Below are 12746 nucleotides of genomic sequence, written 5' to 3'. Positions count from 1 at the left end.
CCGGAGCACAGCGCCACCTGCTGGTACAGATCACACACCGGAGCACAGAGCCACCTGCTGGTACTGATCACCACACCCCGGAGCACAGCGCCACCTGCTGGTACTGATCACACACCGGAGCACAGCGCCACCTGCTGGTACTGATCACACCCCAGAGCACAGCGCCACCTGCTGGTAGTGATCACACCCCGGAGCACAGCGCCACCTGCTGGTAGTGATCACACCCCGGAGCACAGCGCCACCTGCTGGTAGTGATCACACCCCGGAGCACAGCGCCACCTGCTGGTACTGATCACACACCGGAGCACAGAGCCACCTGCTGGTACTGATCACACCCCGGAGCACAGCGCCACCTGCTGGTAGTGATCACACCCCGGAGCACAGCGCCACCTGCTGGTACTGATCACCACACCCCGGAGCACAGCGCCACCTGCTGGTAGTGATCACACACACCGGAGCACAGCGCCACCTGCTGGTACTGATCACACACCCCGGAGCACAGCGCCACCTGCTGGTACTGATCACCACACCCCGGAGCACAGCGCCACCTGCTGGTACTGACCATCACACCCCGGAGCACAGCGCCACCTGCTGGTACTGATCATCACACCCCGGAGCACAGCGCCACCTGCTGGTAGTGATCACACACACCGGAGCACAGCGCCACCTGCTGGTACTGACCATCACACCCCGGAGCACAGCGCCACCTGCTGGTACTGATCACCACACCCCGGAGCACAGCGCCACCTGCTGGTAGTGATCACACACACCGGAGCACAGCGCCACCTGCTGGTACTGATCACACACCCCGGAGCACAGCGCCACCTGCTGGTACTGATCACCACACCCCGGAGCACAGCGCCACCTGCTGGTACTGACCATCACACCCCGGAGCACAGCGCCACCTGCTGGTACTGATCATCACACCCCGGAGCACAGCGCCACCTGCTGGTAGTGATCACACACACCGGAGCACAGCGCCACCTGCTGGTACTGATCACCACACCCCGGAGCACAGCGCCACCTGCTGGTACTGATCACACACCCCGGAGCACAGCGCCACCTGCTGGTACTGATCACACACCCCGGAGCACAGCGCCACCTGCTGGTAGTGATCACCACACCCTGGAGCACAGCGCCACCTGCTGGTACTGATCACACACCCCGGAGCACAGCGCCACCTGCTGGTAGTGATCACCACACCCCGGAGCACAGCACCACCTGCTGGTACTGATCACACACCCCGGAGCACAGCGCCACCTGCTGGTACTGATCACCACACCCCGGAGCACAGCGCCACCTGCTGGTAGTGATCACACACGCCGGAGCACAGCGCCACCTGCTGGTACTGATCACTGTGAGGCAAATCCCGGGATATGAAGATGAATTATGACTCCAGTCATAATCCCTCATCACTCCCTGGCAGTGCCCCTCCCTTCTTGTTCTCAGTGTTCCACTTACACCTCCATGGCCATGTCCTGTGATATGGAGATGAGGTGGTGTGGGAACAATGGACACAGGATGACTCCCTGCCGTCACCCTGTAGTAGGAGCTGCTAGCTAGTTAGCAAGGCTATGGAAATAGCCAGACAGAACGACTCCAGTAAAAAATGGTTCATATCTCGCAAGCCATATTTCCGATAAATATGGCAACCATAAAAATGGTGTCTCCGCATGCAGACGATGCCGGCACACCCTTTTTATGGGAGCAGGACATTGGGAAATGCCCCAGGCGTGATATCAGCCAATGGGGAACTGGCAGACAGGTCATGAGTCCCCTCGTTCTGTAGCTAAATTCATAACTGTCACAATGAGAGCATTGGCGTCCGCCTACGACGCTCCCAGGCAAAGTTATGGCCCATATTCCAGGTTGGGATATTGTCCATAACTCAAGCCAGGGGTGGAGCAGTGCTCCCTGTGAGGTCACTAAGGTAGGAGGGGACCTGGATTTGTCCAGGTTGATAACCCTACTTCGGCCATTTTCCAGTGTTCTTTTCGCTGGGGGCACGTGTAGGAAACATCTGTGGGAAGGATCCTAGAAACCTGGGTACAGCGCCCCCCTGTGGCCAGACGCAACAAGGTAACTGCTGGAACTGTGTATGCCTGTTTGTAACCCATGCTTTGATTGTAACTGTACTCTGACATATGTATATTCTGTAGATTCCCTATTGTATATATTGTAGTTTCTAGTGTGCTTTAGGCTGATTAAATTATATAATTAATCTTGGGCTGTTCTGTTATCTCGATCTTGAATCCCACGTCTGTGTGTTCGGCTAATAGTTACCGTGAAGCGGTTGGTGGCAGCGAGTTTGTGCCAAGGATTATTGTGGGGAGGCCAGTGAGATTCGGGGAGATTTTATATATTCCGCCCGCGGAGGTCGGGGGAATATATACCCTACTCTCACCGGGGACCCTTCAATAATCGGCATAAGTAGTATAGCGGCCTCCTTGCTTATTGTCGGGCAATTCCATAATTGGCCTGACTATAAGAGGGGCGCTAGAGAGCGCATCACGTGCTCTGTCTGTCGGTCGGGAGGTATAAAGGAGGGGTGACCCCCACTTGTTACCCCCCCGATTGTGACGTACTGGTAGCCAGCGCGGGGGATTTCTGAGTGACCCCCCCGGTGGTTTGTGACATATTGGTGGCATAGCGGTGGGATCGAGATAATAGTGTGTGAGAGTGTGAGACCCATACTCCCAGACACTAAAGACTGCCTGCAGCAGCTGTGGCTGCTGGGGTCTTCAGACTAGCTCAACACTAGAGTGTCAGAGTGCAGATACTGTAAGGTGTGTGGAGGCATCAGGTGTCAGTTCTGTGTCAGTGACCAAAAGTCTGCAAGAATGGCTGATGGCACCAGGATCAGAGCTATGCAACTGGCCAATGCTAAAGCAGGAGCCGAAGAGAGGGAGGACGGTGCTGTGGACAGCAATGAGGAGGTTGCCCACGAGTCCTCCAGGAGCCCGACGCCAGAAAACCGTTCTGCAGAGGACAGCGCACAAGCTGGCAATTATGGACAAGATGAGGAGCAGCTCACCCAAGGGTCCTCAACGAGCCAGATGCCAGCCCTCCGCTCTGCAAGGGACAGTGAATCACCAGGCTCCGCAGCGGGCCGCAGATCACCACGTGCCATTCCACCGAGCCTGGGAGGCTCGGATAGCCTTCTTCAAATGGCTATGGCCCTTCTCCAGGCTGGAGACCAGGAGGGCTACAAGGGACTCCTGGCAGAGCGCAGGGCAGAGCGGCAAGCAGCGCGTGAGGCTGAGGCTGCGGAGCGGCAGGCAGCGCGTGAAGAGCGCCAGGCAGAGCGTGACTACCAGCTGCAGCTAGCTCAGCTCCGGCCCTCATCAGCCACACGTGACCTTCAAGACACCAAACTTCCAAAGGTCCGTGTTGAGGACTTCCCAGTGCTGGAGAAGGATGGAGACTTGGACTCTTTCTTGACTGCTTTTGAACGGACTTGCTTGCAGCACCATCTGAACAAGGACCAGTGGGCCAAATACCTGACCCCCCGTTTAAGGGGTAAGGCCCTGGATATCCTTGGGGACTTGCCTGCTGAGGCAGATCAGGGCTACGACACCATCAAGCGGGCCCTGATCCAACAGTACAACCTCACCCCGGAGTCCTACCGCAAGAAGTTCCGGAGCCTACAGAAGGGACCAAAGGACTCCTGGGCTGACCACAGGCGGGCACTTGCCCGAGCTGCCGACCACTGGACCCAAGGCCTGCAGCTTTCCACCGGACCGGAGATCCTGGACTTGTTCATCACGGAGCAACTCTTGTGGAACTGCCCTGAGGATCTCCGCCAGTTCATCCGAGACCAGAAGCCAAAGGGGTCCACGGCTACAGCTGCCCTTGCCGATGACTACACCAACAACCGGGCCCCTGAGGCCAGGAGAGCGGCCACCAGCAGCACCTGGAGAGGGGGTAAGACGAATTCTGCGACTGCCCCACCTGCCCCTAGACTGCAGGGGGTGTCCCCCTCAACTCCCCTCTCCAGGCCCGTGGCGGAACCAAGACGGTGCCACCAGTGCAACCTACCTGGACACTTCAAGGCCATGTGCCCTCAGCGTCCCAAGGCCCCGGCTCCGTCCCCGTCCCAAGGGCCGCCCAAGGTGTATTGTGTGGGTGGGGGTGGTGGTAGGTCCCTGGACAGCTTCCAACCTGTCACCGTCGGCCGGTCTGTGACCATAGGACTGCGAGACAGCGCCTCGGAGGTGACTCTGGTGCGGCCTGAGATGGTGTCCCCCCAAGACTTGATCCCTGGAAAAACCCTCGCTGTCTCCGGGATTGGAGGCACTGACCCGGCGCTGCCTGTTGCTGACATTTATGTGGACTGGGGCGCAGGGCGAGGGGTGAGGGAGGTGGGGGTAACTGATCGGATCCCTGCAAACGTGCTACTTGGGACAGATTTGGGGCAGATAACCTCCCAGTTTGGGCCCCAACCAAGGGCTGAACCTTCAGCCAGTACTGACATGCCTCCGGACAATGTTAATGTGTTATCTATGAATGATGTAAGGGAGGAGGGAGTGAACTCTGATATTTCTGCTTGCATAGACACCATAGACACACACACAGCCGCAGCTGTGACAGGGGAGGGGGTCAGAGAAAGGTGTGACAATGCCTCTACAAGTAACCAGCCTGTGAGCTGGGATCTGCTGCCCTCTGCAGGGATAAGCAGAGAGCAGGGTGCTGCAGGGGGAGGACCAGTGTGTGGGGTGGGGGCTACCACAGCAAATGTGGGGTCCCCAGAGATTTCACAGCGGGGTTCTGTTGCTGCAGGAGGGGAACAGGCAGGTGAGATTGGGGCCGGTCCAGGAGCGGAAGTGCTCCCAGGTAAGATCTCGGTGCATGGTTCCCCCACAACCGGGGTGTCAGGAAGCCAGGTCGGTCTGCCTGAACCGGCGACTTGGTCAGGAACGGAGGAGGAGCAGGCACGACCCACGGTCGCAGCGGCTGTGGCCGCTGTCACCCGCAGTGGGAGTGCTGGAAGCCAAGGGGCCTCCCGGAGGTCCGATAGCTCTTCCCCTTCTGACCAAGTGGCAGCCGAGTCAGGTGGAGGCCAGGACACAGGTCCCGGGGTACTGACTGAAGATGTGACAGTCTCGTCGATTCTGGCCACATCTAGTCAGGGGTTTCAGGCAGCGTTAGAAGCTGACGACAGCCTGAAAGCTCTTAAGGAGCAGGCGGCACAGCCTCCCTCGGACTCGGACCCGGAGCGAGTGGTCTGGGACCAAGGACGGCTGTACCGGGCCACGGTCCAGCAGGGTTCACCGGAGGCGTGGCCCAGGGACCGACAGTTGGTGGTACCCTATCCGTTCCGGACGGAGTTGTTGCGGATCGCACATGAGATTCCGATGGCCGGACACCTAGGGATCGCTAAGACCAAGGCCAGGTTAAACCAGCATTTCTACTGGCCAAAAATGGGGGCCGATGTGGCTGCCTACTGCCGTTCGTGTGAAACCTGTCAGAGAGTGGGGAAGGCGGGGCCACGCCCCAAAGCCCCACTGGTATCTCTGCCAATCATCGATGAGCCTTTCAGGAGGGTGGCTGTGGATCTGGTCGGCCCGCTGGCCATCCCCAGCAGCTCCGGGAAACGCTTCATACTGACGGTAGTGGACTATGCCACCCGGTACCCAGAAGCAGTGGCCTTGTCGTCCATTCGGGCTGACAAGGTGGCCACCGCATTGCTGGAGATTTTCTCCCGAGTGGGTTTTTCCCAGGAAATGCTCACTGACCGGGGGACCCAATTCATGTCCCAGCTGATGGAGGCCCTCTGTAAGCAAGTCCAGGTGCGACATCTGGTGGCCAGCCCGTACCATCCACAGACTAATGGCCTGTGCGAGCGGTTCAATGGCACCTTAAAGCAGATGCTTAAGATGTTGGTCGACTCCCATGGGCGTGACTGGGAGCGGTATCTCCCACACCTGTTATTTGCTTACCGGGAGGTTCCACAGGCCTCAACAGGATTCTCACCGTTTGAGCTCCTGTACGGGCGACGTGTGCGGGGCCCCCTGGCTCTGGTGAAAGAGGCTTGGGAAGGGGATTTGGCCACCCCTGGAGTGTCGGTTATCGAGTATGTCATGCGCTTCCGGGACAAAATGCAGGCCTTGACGCAACTGGTACACGACAATATGGCTCAAGCCCAGGCCGATCAGAAGCGTTGGTACGACCAGAACGCTTGTGAGAGGACCTACCAAGTGGGTCAAGAGGTGTGGGTACTGGTCCCCGTACCACAGGACAAGCTTCAGGCAGCCTGGGAAGGCCCATACCTCGTGTACCAGCAGCTCAACCCTGTGACGTACCTGGTCACCCTGGACCCTGCCCGTGGAAGGCGGAAGCCCTTCCATGTGAACATGATGAAGGCACATCACGAGCGGGAGGCATGTGCGCTCCCCGTGTGCAACCTGCCCGAGGAGGGAGAAGCGGAAACCCTCTTGGATATGCTAGCCCAGGTTAGGGCAGGCGGATCCATTGAGGATGTGGAGGTTGGCCACCAGCTCTTGGAGGACCAACGGTCCCAGCTGTGGGCCACCCTCCTCCCCTTCCGGGGGTTGTTTACCAACCAGCCCGGAAGGACTGACTTGGCTGTCCATCAAGTGGACACTGGGGATCATCCCCCGATCCGGCGTTCAGCATATCGGGTCTCCCTGGAGGTGCAGCAACACATGCGCCAGGAGATTGACGAGATGCTGAAGCTGGGGGTGATCCAGGCATCCAACAGCGCTTGGGCCTCGCCTGTAGTCCTCGTCCCTAAGAAGGACCGAACCACTCGGTTCTGCGTGGACTACAGGGGGCTCAATGCGGTCACGGTCGCCGATGCGTACCCAATGCCACGCATCGATGACCTGCTCGATCAGTTGGCCGGGGCTCAGTACCTGACCATCATGGATCTGAGCCGGGGATATTGGCAGATCCCCCTGACTCGCAAGGCCAGGGAACGCTCTGCCTTTATTACCCCATTTGGACTATACGAGTCCACGGTGATGCCATTCGGGATGAGGAATGCCCCTGCCACTTTCCAGCGGATGGTCAACACCCTGCTCAAGGGACTTGAAGGGTACGCGGCCGCGTACCTAGATGACATTGCCGTCTTCAGTCCCACCTGGGAGGACCACCTAGAGCATCTAGCACAGGTGCTCAGGCGGATCCACCGGGCAGGTTTGACCATCAAGCCGGGAAAGTGTCAGCTGGCCATGAGCGAGGTCCAGTACCTCGGTCACCGGGTAGGCGGGAGAACACTGAAGCCCGAGCCTGAGAAAGTGGAGGCCATCGCATCCTGGCCCACCCCCAGGAATATGTCACAAACCACCGGGGGGGTCACTCAGAAATCCCCCGCGCTGGCTACCAGTACGTCACAATCGGGGGGGTAACAAGTGGGGGTCACCCCTCCTTTATACCTCCCGACCGACAGACAGAGCACGTGATGCGCTCTCTAGCGCCCCTCTTATAGTCAGGCCAATTATGGAATTGCCCGACAATAAGCAAGGAGGCCGCTATACTACTTATGCCGATTATTGAAGGGTCCCCGGTGAGAGTAGGGTATATATTCCCCCGACCTCCGCGGGCGGAATATATAAAATCTCCCCGAATCTCACTGGCCTCCCCACAATAATCCTTGGCACAAACTCGCTGCCACCAACCGCTTCACGGTAACTATTAGCCGAACACACAGACGTGGGATTCAAGATCGAGATAACAGAACAGCCCAAGATTAATTATATAATTTAATCAGCCTAAAGCACACTAGAAACTACAATGAAGGGAATTTTGTTACTTACCGTAAATTCCTTTTCTTCTAGCTCTTATTGGGAGACCCAGACGATTGGGGTATACCAAAAGTGCAAGGCCCCTCCCCTTCTGGCTATACCCCCCCGTGGTATCACGGGTACTCCAGTTTTAGTGCCAAAGCAAGAAGGAGGAAGCCAACGAAGGGAATTTTGTTACTTACCGTAAATTCCTTTTCTTCTAGCTCTTATTGGGAGACCCAGACGATTGACGATTGGGGTATAGCTACTGCCTCCGGAGGCCACACAAAGCACTACACTAAAAAGTGCAAGGCCCCTCCCCTTCTGGCTATACCCCCCCGTGGTATCACGGGTTCTCCAGTTTTAGTGCCAAAGCAAGAAGGAGGAAAGCCAATAACTGGTTTAAACAAATTAACTCCGAGTAACATCGGAGAACTGAAAAACCGTTCAACATGAACAACATGTGTACCCGCAAACAACAAAAACATCCCGAAGGACAACAGGGCGGGTGCTGGGTCTCCCAATAAGAGCTAGAAGAAAAGGAATTTACGGTAAGTAACAAAATTCCCTTCTTCTTCAGCGCTCTATTGGGAGACCCAGACGATTGGGACGTCCAAAAGCTGTCCCTGGGTGGGTAAAGAAATACCTCATGTTAGGGCTGCAAAACAGCCCTCCCCTACGGGGGTGTCACTGCCGCCTGCAGGACTCTTCTACCTAAGCTGGCATCCGCCGAAGCATAGGTATGCACCTGATAATGCTTGGTGAAAGTGTGCAGACTGGACCAGGTAGCTGCCTGGTACACTTGTTGAGCCGAAGCCTGGTGTCGTAATGCCCAGGACGCACCCACGGCTCTGGTTGAGTGGGCTTTTAGCCCTGAAGGAACCGGAAGCCCCGCAGAACGGTAGGCCTCTAGAATTGGTTCTTTGATCCATCGAGCCAGGGTGGCTTTAGAAGCCTGCAACCCCTTGCGCGGACCAGCGACAAGGACAAAAAGTGCATCGGAACGGCGCATGGGCGCCGTGCGGGAAATGTAGAGTCTGAGTGCTCTCACCAGATCTAACAAACGTAAGTCCTTTTCATACCGGTGAACCGGATGAGGACAAAAGGAAGGCAAGGATATATCCTGATTAAGATGAAATGAGGATACGACCTTAGGGAGAAACTCCGGAATGGGGCGCAGCACTACCTTGTCCTGGTGGAACACCAGGAAGGGAGCCTTGGATGACAGAGCTGCCAGCTCAGACACTCGCCGAAGCGATGTGATCGCAACGAGAAACGCCACCTTCTGTGACAGGCGAGAAAGGAAACTTCCTTCAGAGGCTCGAAAGGCGGCTTCTGGAGAGCAACTAATACCCTGTTGAGATCCCATGGATCTAACGGCCGCTTGTACGGGGGTACGATATGACAGACCCCCTGTAGGAACGTGCGCACCTTAGAAAGACGTGCTAGACGCTTCTGAAAAAAACACGGATAGTGCCGAGACTTCCCCCTCAAGGAAGCCGAGCGACAAGCCCTTTTCTAACCCCGATTGCAGGAAGGAAAGAAAAGTAGGCAATGCAAATGGCCAGGGAGACACTCCCTGAGCCGAGCACCAGGTTAAGAAAATCTTCCACGTTCTGTGGTAGATCTTAGCAGAGGTGGACTTCCTAGCCTGTTTCATGGTGGCAACGACCCCTTGGGATAATCCTGAAGACGCTAGGATCCAGGACTCAATGGCCACACAGTCAGGTTCAGGGCCGCAGAATTCCGATGGAAAAACGGCCCTTGGGACAGTAAGTCTGGCCAGCCTGGTAGTGACCACGGTCGGCCGACCGTGAGATGCCACAGATCCGGGTACCACGATCTCCTCGGCCAGTCTGGGGCGACGAGTATGACGCGGCTGCAATCGGATCTGATTTTTTGCGCAGTACTCTGGGCAAGAGTGCCAGAGGTGGAAACACATGTGAGCCGGAACTGCGACCAATCTTGCACTAAGGCGTCTGCCGCCAGAGCTCTGTGATCGCGCGATCGTGCCATAAATGCCGGGACCTTGTTGTTGTGCCGAGACGCCATTAGGTCGACGTCCGGCACCCCCCAGCGGCGACAGATTTCCTGAAACACGTCCGGGTGAAGGGACCATTCCCCTGCGTCCATACCCTGGCGACTGAGGAAGTCTGCTTCCCAGTTTTCTACGCCCGGGATGTGAACTGCGGATATGGTGGATGCTGTGTCCTCCACCCACATGAGGATTCGCCGGACTTCCTGGAAGGCTTGCCGACTGCGCGTCCCTCCTTGGTGGTTGATGTATGCCACCGCTGTGGAGTTGTCCGACTGGATTCGGATCTGCTCTCTTTCTAGCCACTGCTGGAAAGCTAGTAGGGTAAGATACCCTGCCCCGATTTCCAGAACATTGATCTGAAGGGTGGACTCCTGCTGAGTCCACGTCCCCTGAGCCCTGTGGCGGAGACAAACTGCTCCCCACCCTGACAGACTCGTATCTGTCGTGACCACTGCCCAGGATGGGGGTAGGAAGGATCTTCACTGTGACAATGAGGTGGGAATAAGCCACCATTGCAGAGAGTCCTTGGCAGTCTGGGAAAGGGAGACTTTCCTGTCCAGGGAGGTTGACTGCCCGTCCCATTGGCGGAGAATGTCCCCTTGCAGTTGGCGCAGATGAAACTGCGCAAAGGGAACTGCCTCCATGGCTGCCACCATCTTCCCTAGGAAGTGCATGAGGCGCCTTAAGGGGTGCGACTGGCCTTGAAGGAGAGACTGCACCTCTGTTTGCAGTGAACGCTGCTTGTTCAGCGGAAGCTTCACTATCGCTGATAGAGTGTGAACTCCATGCCGAGATACGTTAGTGATTGAGTCGGTGACCGATTTGACCTTGCCAAATTGATGATCCACCCGAAAGTCTGGAGAGTCTCCAGCGTAACATTCAGGCTGCGTTGTCATGCCTCGAGGGAGGGTGCTTTGACGAGTAGATCGTCCAAGTAAGGGATCACTGAGTGTCCCTGAGAGTGCAAGACTGCTACCACTGCTGCCATGACCTTGGTGAACACCCGTGGGGCTCTCGCCAGACCGAATGGCAGAGCTACGAACTGAAGATGGTCGTCTCCTATCACAAAACGTAGAAAACGTTGGTGCTCCGTAGCAATTGGCACGTGGAGATAGGCATCTTTGATGTCTGTTGAGGCAAGGAAGTCTCCTCGAGACATTGAGGTAATGACGGATCGGAGGGATTCCATCCGGAACCGCCTGGCGTTCGCATGCTTATTGAGCAGTTTTAGGTCCAGAACAGGACGGAAGGAGCCGTCCTTTTTTGGAGCCACAAAGAGATTGGAGTACAAACCCTCGCCCTCGTTCCTGAGGGGGGACAGGGATCACCACTCCTTCTGCTCTTAGAGCGTCCACCGCCTGCAGCAGGGCATCTGCTCGGTGGGGAGGTGGGGCCGTTCTGAAGAATGGAGTCGGAGGACGAGAACAGAACACTGTCCTGTGCACGTGAGCACAATGTCCGTCACCCACCGGTCTGTGACCTGTGGCAGCTAAATGTCGCCAAAGGCGGGGGAGTCTGCCATCAACCGCGGAGAGAGAGAGAGAGCTGAGAGTCATGAGGAGACCGCCTTGGTAGCGGTTCCTCCGGCTGCCTTCCTTGGGCGTGATTGAGCCCGGCCGGAATCTGAGCCCGTCTGAGGTTTTGTAGCCCTTTTGCACGAGGACAATTGGGACCTGCCCGAGCTTGGGAAGGACCGAAACCTCGACTGTACTTTTAGGACAGCATTAATAGGGTAAGTCGCAGTGCAGACATTGCGGAGTTACGGACGCCTCTGCGGTACAGATGTACATGTGCTCAAGGCCAGCTGCGCAAGAACAGCTGAAAAGGTTAGGTTGCCTATACGGCTGTGAATGCCGGAGCAACCGACACGCCGATAGCCTCCTAGACAGATTTCAACCAGAGTCCATCTGTCTGTGAATGGCATCTTTAAGTGAAGCCCCATCTCCAGTGCAACTATGGCTCTAGACGTAAGCCTGGAGATTGGAGAATCCACCTTTGGACCCTGGGTCCAGCGCTTGACCACGTCAGGGGAAAAGGGATAACGTGTATCTTAAAAACGTTTGGAGAAGACGCTTATCTGGTAAGCGTGGTGTTTCTGGACTGCTTCTCTGAAGTCAGCGTGGCCAGAAAAATACTCAATATCCGTTTGAGATACTGAAAAGGGACTCCTTCTGTGAAGCTGACTCCTCCACTGGGGGAGCTGAGGGAGAAAGATCCAACCTTCCATTGATGGACGCTATAGGATCATTCCGTATGGCGTTACCATCCGGTGTATCCGGATTGATAGCGATGTCAGGATCAAAGTCCTGGAGAGCTGCCTTATCATACAGAGAGTCCTCCTGGGACCCCCCCCGTTCCAAATGAGGTTGGTCAGGAAGATTGCCCATGGCCTGTCTGGACTGCAAGTCTCTATCTTATGACAATATATCTGTCGAAACTGCAACTCCGTCCCTGTCCTTGGACAGGGATGACAGGTGGTTTCTTTGGCCACGACTAGTAGAGACCCCGGCAGACGAAGCGCTAGAGACCCCGGCAGACGAAGTGCTACAGGGGAGCATGCACACAATGGGACGGTGTCATGAACAGCATCCCATGTAGTAAAAACAGCACTGAAAATCTGTGTTGCTTTTTTGCCGCTGCCGACTAGCCATCTAGAAGTATATAGCCAAGATTGGTGACCGTACAGTACAATGTATAGCATACAAGCATAAAGTACAAATGAACACTGCAGCACAAGCAATACAAGCAGCATAGAAGCCTGTGCCCTGGCACCTCTGCTCTTCTGCTGCTGTAGACTAGTCATCTAGGGGAATATAGCCCAGAAGAGTGACCATACAGTGCAATGTATAGCATACAAGCACAAGTACAAATGCACACTGCAGCCCATGCAATACAAGCAGCATAGAAAAAAACCTGTGCCCCAGCACCCTTGGTTTTCTGCTGCTGTAGTCTAGCCATTCCAG

General features: G+C 56.3%; 1 protein-coding gene across 4 annotated transcripts in view; it reads right to left on the bottom strand.

The window, feature by feature from the left end:
• The window catches only part of NUMA1 (nuclear mitotic apparatus protein 1), a 107234-nt gene that overhangs the window by 46420 nt on the left and 48068 nt on the right, over window positions 1-12746 (bottom strand). The gene's annotated exons all lie outside the window — the stretch shown is intronic.

Source organism: Anomaloglossus baeobatrachus, chromosome 2 (genome assembly GCF_048569485.1).
Source record: "Anomaloglossus baeobatrachus isolate aAnoBae1 chromosome 2, aAnoBae1.hap1, whole genome shotgun sequence".
In the NCBI taxonomy this organism is placed as follows: Eukaryota; Metazoa; Chordata; class Amphibia; order Anura; family Aromobatidae; genus Anomaloglossus; species Anomaloglossus baeobatrachus.
The sequence above is the reverse complement of the archived record's forward strand: the minus strand, read 5'-3'. Positions and strand labels throughout refer to the sequence as shown.